General features: G+C 38.1%; 1 long non-coding RNA gene across 5 annotated transcripts in view; it reads left to right on the top strand.

Annotated features, from left to right (window-relative positions):
- LOC115607846 overlaps positions 1-12461 on the top strand; it is a 36323-nt gene extending 23862 nt beyond the window's left edge. For 4 of the 5 annotated variants that reach the window (XR_003991373.2, XR_003991371.1, XR_003991367.1 and 1 more), the window contains one exon: positions 11165-12454. This is a non-coding gene — a long non-coding RNA (uncharacterized LOC115607846). Of the gene's footprint in view, positions 1-11164 lie in introns of all 5 variants that reach the window. The other variant, XR_003991368.1, reaches the window with a different exon arrangement.
- The last annotated feature ends 644 nt before the right edge of the window (positions 12462-13105 follow it).

The raw sequence follows: 13105 nt of genomic DNA, 5'->3' as shown, positions 1-13105 counted from the left end.
TTTCTTCCTGATATCTAATCTAAATCTACTCTCTTTCAGTTTAAAGCCATTCCCCCTTGTCCCTGTCACTACACACGCTTGTAAAATGTCCCTCGCCAGATTTCTTGTAGGTCCCGTTTAGGTACTGGAAGGCTGCTCCAATGTCTTCCCAGAGCCTTCTCTTCTCCAGACTGAACAATTCCAGCTCTTTCAGCCTGTCTTCATAGGAGAAGTGCTTCAGCCCCCTGATCATCTTTGGGGCCCTCCTCTGGACTGGCTCTAACAGGTCAATGCCCTTCTTATGTTGGGCGGCCCCAGAGCTGAACACAGCGCTCCAGGTGGGGTCTCGTGAGAGTGGAGTAGAGGAGGAGAGTCACCTCCCTCTACCTTCTGGTCACACTTTTGATGCAGCCCAGGGCACTACTGGGTCACATTGAGCTTCTCATCAAACCAGCACCCCAAGTCCTTCTCCTCAGTGCTGGTCTCAATATGCTTGTCAAATACTCATGTTGCTCTGAAACGCAGCATGCTGTTAGATCAGGAGCTTATAACAGAAAGGTGTTTGACCGAAAGACTTTCAGACACTTCTACTTCTCACCTTTTTTATGGTTATGAAAAATTACTCTTTGTAGGTAAAACTCTGAACCTTATGCGTGCTCCTTAGTCCACCTGCCCTTTTTGTCATCTGATAATCTACTTTGCAGGTGGGCCATTTTGCACGTGCAAGTGTGCAGTTGCTTATTTCAAAGTCCTCTGATCATGGGACTTTGCAGTTGGCTACTGCCTGCTTAAGCCTTGACTCTCCCTGATTGTGTATGAAATTGCTGTGAGCTGGATTTCAGTTGGATTTTTTAAAATACTTTCTGGAAAAGAAAATACATTTTCTTATATTCAGGGCAGTATGATAGAGAAGGGGGTTTGTATCAGTAGGTTTCGTGAGAAATCTCTTAATCTGTGGAATGCTTTTTATCTAATATAGGGAATTGATTTGTCTAAATCATATGTATCAAAACAGCTAAACAAAGTTAGACTAAGCCACTTATTCAACATACAAATATTTCCAGATTTATTTATTTTTTTTATATCACAGATGCAGGGCCTTGGGAGATAGGGCAGTACACTCCAGTGCTCTGTTTTTCCTTTCTTTTGTAACCCTTCTTCCTTCAATCTATACATCACTATTTGGTTGCAAGAAAACTGGAACAAAATAAAAATTAATATGATCCTAAGTGAATTTGAAGGAATTCGCCTTCATGAGAAGTATCCAGATTTACTGCCATAGTAGATGTGCATTCATATTTTTTGGAAGTCACAAAGAGCAACTTTTATAAGAGAACGGGGTACCTGAGGAATGGACAGAGTAACGTCATAATTAAATGTGTAAACAGATGCTTACTTACAAAATGTAAGTTGTGCTTTAGAGATTTATTAACCTGCAGCTGTTCATTAAACCTTCCTCCACTGAGGTAGGATAAAGGAATTTGTAAGTGATCCAAGTTCATTTCAGTACAGAGGGAAACAGGTTCACATAAAGTAGCATCAGTAATATTAAATAGCTACTTCTTTTTCCATGTGTTTTTCTTTCTTATCTAAGTGACTGCCCCAAAATTAAACTGCATTTATTTAGCTGAGTTGTGCTGATTGTCAAAACAGTGTATTTTCTTGCAATTTTAAACTTCATTCCTAATGTATACAGATATAGGAAAAATAGAATTCTATGGCTTAGAAAAGGTAGTAGAAGACGAGGGCAATACGTACCAAACCATGTTTCTAGATTTCATCTGAAAGAATCCTTGCTCTATATCATTTCCTCATTTCCTTTTCCTAAATTGTGACACAACAGACATATATAAGACGATTTAGAATTCTGGATAACTTTTAGTGGATACAGATGGGAGAAGACAAAGTGAACAGAAAGGAATATAAGGTGGCTAAGAGTTAGTAAAGGAAGACAACAGGTTATGCTGAAAGATCAAGTATCAGACTGCAATTACATCATTAGTAGAGTCACTAAGATTATTTTCTCTGGTGAATTCTGTTTTAAATAATTTATTGTGTTATTTTTATGTAAAGAAGTACATGGTTTGTAAAATTTTATTTTCTGATATATTTGCCCTGCGGAGAAGGACTTGGGAGTGCTGGTTGATGAGAAACTGAACATGAGCCGGCAGTGTGTGCTTGCAGCCCAGAAAGCCAACTGTATCCTGGGCTGCATCAAAAGAAATATGACCAGCAGGTCGAAGGAGGTGATCCTGCCCCTCTACTCTGCTCTCGTGAGGCCTCACTTGGAGTATTGTGTACAGTTCTGGTGTCCTCAACATAAAAAGGACATGGAGCTGTTGGAGCAAGTCCAGAGGAGGGCCACGAGGATGATCAGGGGGCTGGAGCACCTCCCGTATGAAGACAGGCTGAGAGAGTTGGGGCTGTTCAGCCTGGAGAAGGGAAGGCTGCATGGAGACCTCATAGCAACCTTCCAGTATCTGAAGGGGGCCTACAAGGATGCTGGGGAGGGACTCTTCCTTAGGGACTGTAGTGGTAGGACAAGGGGTAATGGGTTCAAACTTGAGCAGGGGAAGTTTAGATTAGATATAAGGAAGAAGTTCTTTACAGTGAGGGTGGTGAGGCACTGGACTGGGTTACCCAAGGAAGTTGTGAATGCTCCATTGCTGCCAGTGTGCAGGGCCAGGTTGGAACGAGCCTTGAGCAACATGGTCTAGTGTGAGGTGTCCCTGCTTATGACAGGGGTGTTGGAACTAGATGATCTTAAGGTCCTTTCCAACCCTAACTGTTCTATGATGCTATGATGCTATACTCACATATACTCACATTTCACGTATACTGGTGAAAGTGCCCATAAAGGAAAAAGCCTTTTTAGGTTAAATATGATATGGTCACCAGAACAAGCTACATAGACTTTCCATGAACTTAGCTGACATAAACTCTTCAGAAAAAAGAAAAACTTTAGAAAAGACTAAAAAATGCACTCCAATGTCAAAAAATAGCTATTTTTAAGATAGCATTTTATTGAACTGTATTATGTTATAGTGTATTATATGATGAGCATAACAAATGGTGCTAGTAAAATTAAAATACACTCCACTCAGAAAAGATAGTTTATCATATATAAAGCAAAGCCGCCAAACTCTGATGAACTCAAATGATTTTCCCTAAAGTTATGAAATGTTGTAAGTTTTCAATTATTGTTAACATCCTGACAATAAGACAAATGCAAAGTTGCAATATTGAATGAAATGTTACAAAGTGTTACTTCTTTTAAGTGAGTTTACGGTTTTGGGTTAAAAATAATTGTATTGAACTATTTGAAAAATCGTATGTGACCATTTAAACAAGGGAGGTATTATATTACGTAGGACCAAAGGGACCCATTCTGGGACTTGTCTATTCAACCTTGATTGTGGCATTTCTTTGTTCATAGTCCTACACATTTTCCTTTTAATATACAGATTTTTATAGCAATATTATAAAATTGTACATTATTCATTACTGCAATTACTCTGCATTTTTGTTTTGTGTAACAATCATAGAATCATAGAATCGTAAGGGTTGGAAAGGACCTTAAGATCATCTAGTTCCAACCCCCCTGCCATGGGCAGGGACACCTTGCCCTAAACCACGTGGCTCAAGGCTCTGTCCAACCTGGCCTTGAACACCGCCAGGGACGGAGCATCCACAACCTCCCTGGGCAACCCATTCCAGTGCTTCACCACCCTCACTGTAAAGAACTTCTTCCTTATATCTAATCTAAACTTCCCCTGTTTAAGTTTGAACCCATTACCCCTTGTCCTACCACTACAGTCCCCATATCCAGAGCTATGCTATCTATATTGCAGCTTCAGTGCTGTCTTCTAGGTGAGGTTATATTTTTTTACTGCTTGTTAAAGTCAAGCAGAAAAAATCATTGATATGTATGTGTACCAAATTCTTGTACACGTATCAAATAGAAATAAATAAGATAAAATAGCCCCATATCCTACTGAGAGAAATGATGGTGCTTGATAAAGTCCTTGGGAATTGCAGTAGGTACAAATAAACCCTGCAGTCTTGGAAATGATCAATGGCAGGTAGGCAGTCTCCTTTTGGTTATATTTCTTCTATTGTTCTGGTATGGACAATTACCATGTCAAAGGACTTAACCAACTGCTTTAAAATGTCATTAATTTTCTTAAATGAAATGTATCACAGGAAATAGCTCCAGTGCTTAATTTCAGAACCTAGAATAATATACTGTGGACCTATCTTGGGACAAGCAGTCCTCTAACATTTTGTTTGCCCTTGAGATTTAGAAGGAATCATATCTATAGTATTCATAATAAGTGGCAATTTAACCAAGTTCAAATTAGATGTGAACAAATGGATTAACAAGCACCTCATTAAATTTTTAATTTCCATTTCATTTATCACTTTTAATAGAATCAACTCTGTTTCAGGGTGGGGGAGGATTCATTTCCAAGTATAATGTTAATTTCACTTGTTTTTATCAATAGCTTGAATTATTTTTCTAGAAAATATACTTTGTGTAGTTTTGAAATATCTGACCCACACATAGAACTAATAACTGTTTAAAGATTAAGGAAAATCTAGATTGATTTAGTGGATATTTATTAAAGTACTGAACTTTACAGTACTGTTGTCTGTAGTATTTTCCTCTAAGTGCTAATGTGTGCTTACTTGCAATGATTTCAAAGGTCTTTTCCAACCTAGTTGGTTCTGTGATTAATATTTGGAGAGAGAACTTCTGTGATTTTAAGAATAAATGAATTTAAAATAAGCACATATTGAGGAATTAATGAAATAATTTCATTGAAAATATCAGTGTATTTTAGGAGTAAATTCTGACTTTTAAACTTTACATTCATTTTTCAACTTCAAAGAGATATTTTAAAGTATTTGAATTCTTTGGATAACATATAAGAATGTGCAGAATTTTCATAATTTAATGTTTTATTTCAAAGAAAGCTATTCTAAAGCTCTAACTTGAATATATGTATTCCTGAAGAATGCCTTTATAGAAAAATGCATGTCTTTTAAATATGTTTTCTTAACATTTATTTTCAAGGGAAAAATAAAATAAATTATAGGATTAGAATAATTGCATCTTGTTCATCTGTCCTTCGAAGTTCCTTTATTCAGTTGTGATGTGCTCCAGGTGTCAGGTGTCCATTTTTTGGTTACAGAAAGCTTTTTCTACAGGCATGTTTTTTTTTCACAAATATTAATTTCATGTTCTTTTCCATTTTGCACTGACATGTATTATACTGATCTCTGAAAGAAAGGGAATAATTGTTTTAGGACCGTTTATCTATGTATCACCAGTATGAAAGTCAAATTAAGTCTCTATCAAATAATTTAGAGAGAGATCCATATCACTTTACATTTTTACACAGCGTATGGGAAAGTATGTACTTTTCACTGTAATGGCAGTCTGTGTGCTTGAGAGAGAGAAAAGAAGAATGGGAATAGTATTTCAGGTGTTGCGAGATTCTTCCAGCACATGTTTTGGGCAAAAGAGAAAAAGCGATGTCTGAAACAAGCAAATGTCTGAAAAAGAATCCAAACCAAAGTAGTATGTTGCTTATTTAAGATGCAGAAATGTCAGGCTTCTTGGGTGTCAGTGTAGATCAAGGCTAAACTTAGTAATCATCAGGGTTTTTTCAGTGTTGTTTGGTTTTTTTTTTTTCCCTAAACAAATATATTTAAATGTAGCCTCTCTGTAATACTGTAATAAATTTAGCAGATGTTTTTCACTGAACTGATTGCAGCTAAGGTGCAGAAGTCTAAAACTGAATAGGTACCAAAGCATTCATTAGGATCTGGAAAAAAATGAAAAAAATAATACACACACACACCCCCATCCCTGGTATTAGTTACAATAAAGCTCATCATTCGAAGAGTAGCTGTCTACTATAGTAAAACAGGAATAACATGTTTCTCACTATTTTCAGTTAAAGTGGTTCTGAGAACTCAGAAAAACTATCTTAGCTGGTTAAGAAAGCTCTAATTCAGGAAAATGTTCCAATTTCCCATCCAAAAGATAAAGAAACCTTGTGTGAGTGCATAAATATATGCATGTGGTAGTGCTTCTGGCTCGCTGCCAAGAGGGGTTACTTTTTTTCAGGGAGAGCTGCATGAGCAGTTTAACAAGGACAGAAGGTTGTCTGGATATAAGAGAGGTATCAGGCCAGATTAAATATATTTTGAGGCCTCTGTTGTTCCACTGCTTCAACAGCTTGACTTTCTCTTCTACTAGATTTCTTTATGTGTTTGGGCTTCTATTTGGCACAAGAATAAATAGAATCCTTTTTTTTTTTAATCCAGGTGTCTTTTTGTTCTTGAGAGTTTTGTCTCACCACAAGTTTATGTTCTGGGTAATTACATACTTAGTATAAAGATGTCTAATTTCATGTATCTTAATGTCACCCTAGGTCCACAAATTCATTTCTATATTACAGATGCAGAGTTAATTTATAATAGATGCCATTTTATAAATGTTGTGGCTTAACCCCAGACAGCAGCTAGCCACGACTCAGCCAGCCACTCACTCCCTTCCCCCTGGTGGGATGGGGGAGAGAATCAGAAGGGTAAAAGAGAAAACTAGTGGGTTGAGATAAAGACAGTTTAAAAGCTGCATGTGCAAGCAAAGCAAAACGAGGAATTCATTCACCAGTTCCCATCAGCAGGCAGGTGTTTAGCCATCTCCAGGACAGCCAGGCTCCATCATGCATCCCAGGCAGTTACTTGGGAAGACAAACACCATCACTCCTAACATCTCCCCCTTCTTTTTACTTCCCCCAGCTTTATACAATCAGCATGACATCCTGTGGTCTGGAATATCACTTGGGTCAGTTGGGGTCAGCTCAGCTGTCCTGGCTGTGTCCCCTCCCAACTTCTTGTGCACCCTCAGCCTGCTTGCTGGTGGGGTGGGGTGAGGAGCAGAAAATGCCTTGGCTCTGTATGAGCACTGCTCAGCAGCAATGAAAACATCCCTGAATTATCAGCACTGTTTTCAGCACAAATCCAAAATGTAGCCCCATACTAGTTACTGTGAAGAAAATTAACTCTACCCCAGCCCAAACCAGCACAGTAAATCATAACTCGCTCTACTATTTTATTAAGTAATGTTTTGACAGATTCTAATCAAACTTTTCTTTCTAACTTGCTGGAGACAAAAGAATATGTTAAGGCACTAAAGGGTACTTTGAGTTATTAAGGTAAATTAATTCTAGTAATTGCTATGAAGGTAGAAGATTGAAGTATAGGCTAAGGTTAATAAAGATAATTTAGACATTTTATTTATATATATATATATATATACACACTCTTTGTTTCTGTCAGGATTTGCATTTCCCAGAATGCTTGTTTAAGTATGTATTTGAACTAGTGGATGGAATGTAACTGAAGACCAGGCAGATAACTGGAAAAGTACAGATAACTTTCTGCTCCTTTTCCAGAATCTACAATTTCCTCCAGTAAAATGAAGTCGCAGTTTACGGAAAAGATACCTTGGGGGGAAAAAAAAAAAACCACCAAAAAACCCCAATGAATAAACCCAAACCCCAGAGAACAACAAAACCCATCTGTTAAGCTCATTTGGCTGGGTATTTTCAAAGACGCAGCGCTGTCTTTCTGCCATTAAAAAATCGCATGAAGAAAACCAATCTTTTGAGGAAATGTCTGTGTTTTACCGAAAGGCACATTCAGTGAATAAGCATTTCTGTTCTGAGTATTTTTGTTCCGTGCAGTACTATTTCATAAGATGATGATGAAATATTGTCATCAAAGGCAAGTCTCCAACACTGACAGATATTTTTTAACATCCTTGTGATTGAAAGACTCAGAACATTTTTCTTTTTATATCTTTCTAGTGTCTTAATCAAAATGTCTAAGGTACACAGCTGAATGCTTACAAAAGTCTAGCTAGTCTCTAGGGGCCTGTGATGTCTTGCACATTTGTGATGTTATTTGACAGATTATACATTAGGCCATTTCAAGTGTTGTTCATCAGTAGAGAATTCAGAACCATAGTGCAAAGTGGGTTTTAGTAAAAATTCTAGTGAAAAGGCTTCTTGCCACATAAGTGAATGAATGGCAATATTATTTACATAGAAATGCTCTTCTGATACCTGTTATGACTTAAATGTTTAGATTTTGAGATTGATTGTGTAGATCAGTTTCAAATTTAGAGATTATCATTGAATCATGTAATAGTTCAGGTTAGAAGGGACTTCAAGAGGCCAACTCCCTGCTCAAAGCAGGATAGGCTGTAAGTCAGAATTCGTGCAGTCTGGGCTTGAAAACCTCCAAGGATGAAGTCTGCCTAACCTGTCTGGGCAACCTGTTCTAGTGCTTAACTGGCCTTTAGGGTGAAAAGATATTTCCCTGTATCCAGTCACCACCTTTCAGCTTAAATGTTCATTGCGTATAGCGGTATGTGCTCAGACCATGGAACCGTGTTGGTGGCCCTCCATTAAGCATAATCCAGTTTATCAATGACTTTCTTCTAGTGGATGGAAGAGGTGGCAAAATAGGTTGCGCTACACTAGTTGCCAACTAGCAAGTACTGGGATTTAGTGCTGAAGGGAAATAATCGCTTCCCTCATCTACTGGCTGTGCTCCATATGGCCTCCATAGGATGGTGCTCACTGCCTTTGCTGGAAGGACACACTGCTGGCTTATTTCACCTTGCTGTTAGCCAAGACTGGTCTTTTCCAGCAGAGATGCTCCGCAGGCACTCCATCCCCAGCCTGTAATAGTGCAAGGGATTCTTCTTTGCCAGCTGCAGGACTTGGTCTTTGTCCTTTTTTTAATATATTACATTTTGTGTTTGGCCTTTCCTCTCATCTGTGCGGGTCCCTCTGACTAGCAGCCCCACACTCAAGCATATCTACCAAACCCCCTTCAGTTTGGTGTCATCTGCAGGCTCAATGAGAGCATACTCTATTGCCTCCTCCAGGTCACTGATTGGGATGTTAAAGTGGAGAGGTCCCAGCACAGACGTGTGTGGTACTCCACTTGTTGCTGGCCTCCAGGTAGAGTTTGGCACATCAACAACTATCCTGTGAGCCTGACTATCCAACCAGTTTTTTAATATGTTCAGTTGTCCATGCATCCAGCCTAACATCTTGCATTGGGTACAAGAATATTGTGGGAGACAGTGTTTAAAGCTTGCTGGTAGAGCAAGTGAGTCACAGACAAAGTTTAAATGTCCCAGAAGGAAGAACAACATTAACGCCATTCAGGACTTTTCCATGGTTTCTATCTGGAAGATAGTCTGTACCCTGATGGGCAAAATAATAGCCATTTTCATACAAACAAAGGTGTGTGAAGACAAATTGTTTATGATTTGCAGGTAAGCATTGCTGCTTGGAGCAATTTGATAGTTTATTATCTCTTGATAAAAATAATGAACATACTTAGGATAAATTTAAGTACAAAAGCCTCCAGTTAATCCAAAATGTGTTTAAAAACTGTCATCTGATATTCACATATACTGAGTTTGGAACAACCCATAACAGAATAGGAAACTTTCTAGCATAAAAATGCATTGCATGCAGGAGCCAGGAAATGAATTTTCTTCTGAGAACCTGAAAAATCTATGAACTGAGGCAGTGTTTTGTTGCTGTTGCTTATTCTTCCATTATTACTTTTAAAACAAAAGAGGTACTCTTGACTTGCTTTTCACCAAAACCAAGGCATTTTATTTCCTGCAGATTATCTGTTGTGCTACACAATTTTTTGAAGGGCTGGCTTATATTTCTTTTATTGCAAGTAAAACTTAAGTTGCTGAAACTTAAAACTTTTTTTTTTTTTTTTATTTTTATTTCAGCATGGCAAAACCTCCGTTAAAATAAATGCATCATTTTGATTTGACATTCACAGTACTCCATTTGGATGAACTAAGAAAGATTTCACGGCCTCTCTTTGTGCCAAAATGGCCAGATGTTTTCATTCTGATTGGTATACAATTGTGTGTTTTTACCAAAGCCTTATTTCTTTCCAAGTAGCAAGATTCAGCCTTGTAGAACTTTTTATATCATGTTTATGTAGAAGGACTACTTTCAAGTCATGTACAGATACTTAAAAAACAAACAAACAATCCAGTAGGGTTATTTACCTTTCAGTAAGTTAGATTTTGTAGTTATTCTATACAGGTATTTTCAACAACCAGCCCTTTTTTTGTCAGAGCTCATCATTTTACCACCTGAATTGTAGGTGAAGAAGGAACTAGATGGTGGTTTAGATCGCTGTGGGTTTTATTCTCACGTATACATTTGCTGTAGAAACTTCTCAGTAAGACTTTCTGAAATTCAGAAATTATTTGTGTAGCATTACTGTGATGTTCATGTGTAGATATCCTGAAGGTTCAAGATTAGGTCACAAGACCCCACCTGAAATACTGTGTTCAGCTCTGGGGCCCCCAGCAAAAGAAAAACATGGACTTGCCCAAGCAGCTCCAGAGGAGGGCCACATATATGATCAGAGGGCTGGAGCACCTCTCCTATGAAGACAGACTGAGAGAGTCTGAGTAAACTGAAAGAGGAGAGATTTTAGACTAAATATTAAGAAGTTATTTACTTGTGAGGGTAGTGAGGCACTGGCACAGGTTGCCCAGAGAGGTTGTGGCTACCCCATCCCTGGAAGTGTTCCAAGGTCAGGCTGGATGGGGCTTTGAATAACCTGGTCCAGTGGAAGGTGTCCCTGTGTGTGACAGGGGGTTGGAACTAGATGATTTTTAAAAGTCCCTTCAACCCAAACCACTCTATGATTCTATAATTTGGGTTTTTTTCAACATACATTTATGGTGTTATAATCCTATACTGCAATGCAGGGTTGATATTACTAAAGGAGGTATTTAGAAGGAATTAGAATTTCGAGTCTGTCACTGTCTTTTTTCCTGCCTTTCAGATGGCATAGTCAAAGCAGGGAGTTCTTTAGATCATCTGACTGTAAGTTGGATGAGAGTTATGATCTGTACCTCAGCCTGGATTAGATGAACTAGTTGGCTGACTAGTGGAGCTGTTCAGAGAAGGTGTCTGACATAAAAGCAACTCATGCCTTGGTACACTGATATGATTCAGTTTCTTTTTGAGGTATTTCTTATTCATACTTCTTGTCTCATATTTGTTAAACCAAAAATAGAATTTTTCATTTTTATTTTGACTTTCAGCTTGTTCCCCCAGTGTTGTCGTTGTAGAAGAGAGCGGTAGTCTTTGATTTATTACTGTTGAAACCACTGACATGCTGAAAAACAGGTACCGTCTCCATAAACCTTCCAACATTACCGATTCTTGCTACTGGCTTTTTGCCCTTGAGGGTGGCTTCTGTGATTACATTTCCTGTGTCCCTGCAATTTTTCAGGCTGGGTATATTGGCAAAAAAACTTTCAGGAACTGTGATCCTAAATCTAACCATGAATGTTTGTGGGTTTCTTTTCTTTTGAGTTTCTTTCTTGCCTGTGGTCTTCCTCAGTCTTCTTAGCTTGCTTTTTACTGCCTTGCAATCAGGGTGGTGGGGAAGTACTGATAAAGACAGAGGAGAAGACCTTTGACATTAGAAGGTTTTTAAATTATGTGGAAAGATGTTTAAATAAGAGGTTCAAAGGGGGCTTTACCAACTTGTTATTGGGTAAATTGTGTTGCTATTTAGGATTTAGTTGTTTGGGGCTCCTCTGCTGCTGTAAAAACAGTTATGTTCGTGTTATTCAAATCATACCAGTGAACATAAACACAAAAATGAATAGGAAATGAAGATGATTTTTTTGTATGTTAATGTACTTAAAACATGGGAAACTTATGTTTAATTACTTACACTTTTTAACAGGATTCACAGTCCTTTCCCCCACTGACCTACTCTTTGTCCACTGTATCAGGACAGGCTCACCCAGGTTGGCATCGCTCTTCCTAATGAAGTTGGCCCAGTAGTCAGAATAGAACTGAAGATCTGTTGGGTGAAGTAGTACAAGAAGTATTAACAACTGTCTAGAAAAATGGAATCCATTATCAGAAACTTAAATCACATTTTTATTGCATTTAAAGTGTTCAATATTAAAAATGTTGAAACAAAAATGGTTGTTTCATACATATTTTGAGTTAGGCATTGAACAAAATACAAGTTGCTGAGTAATGATACTGCTGATAGACCTGCAGGATATAAGTACGTTGAAGTGTACAGATGTAATCAGTGATGTATTTAGTGAAATGTATAGCAAATATATCAGAACAGAAATATTTTTTTTACCACTTAGTCTATAACTTGTGATTTTGTCATTATTAGAGTTCCTGTGAGAGCAGTTGTACTGTAAGAGAGTTACAAATATTTAAACTTTGCAGAAGAGTTCGTTAAGTTTATAATTATTGTGTGAAATTCCATATTATGCTACTAATTTGCTCTCTTTTATTTTATTCCCTGTTGCTGCGTTGCTTCAGCCAAGACTTGCAGAACTAAGCCAACCCCTGGCTTAGGGCTAGAGATCACAGACACCAATATGGAGGATGACCAAATAGCGTTTTATTAAACAACAGCAGGCATTATATGCCTTTCGGCCACACGGAAGTACCTGTGCTGACCCAATCAGAAGGCAGGTTAACAATTTTTACCTTTTATGGTATTGCCGAGCCTTGCCCCACAATTCCCTTCTCCATGCTATGGGGCTTGTAAGAGTATCCGGGGAGGGGCTCTCTCTTTCCGTACATCGCGATATCTTCCGGCCGCCAGACCTTAACTACCTACATTTCCCCCTCCCTATGCACAAATAAAGTGATTAAGATAAAACAATCCTAAAAATACATATCATAAAACTTGGGTGCAAACCTAGTAAATGTGTGCCGTTTCTATGTTATTTTTTACAGCAATCTAGAAATATACATCATAAGTTTAAATAGAGAATATAAGGCACGCTAAACAAGATAACTGGGGGACAACTGAGAATAGTGGTGTATAACTAGGGATAGCTAAAGGGAGTTTTAAACGGAAACAGTCTTAGAGCAATCGCTAATGTGCCATTAACATAATGCTAACACTCTCTAGTCGGCTTGTAACAAATGAAACGAGCTTGACAGGGTCCAAAAATCACTGCTATCACAATCATTGTGATTGGTCCCATTAGGTA

This window comes from Strigops habroptila, chromosome 1 (genome assembly GCF_004027225.2).
Source record: "Strigops habroptila isolate Jane chromosome 1, bStrHab1.2.pri, whole genome shotgun sequence".
Lineage (NCBI taxonomy): Eukaryota > Metazoa > Chordata > Aves > Psittaciformes > Psittacidae > Strigops > Strigops habroptila.
This window is presented reverse-complemented; position numbering and strand designations above follow the sequence as displayed.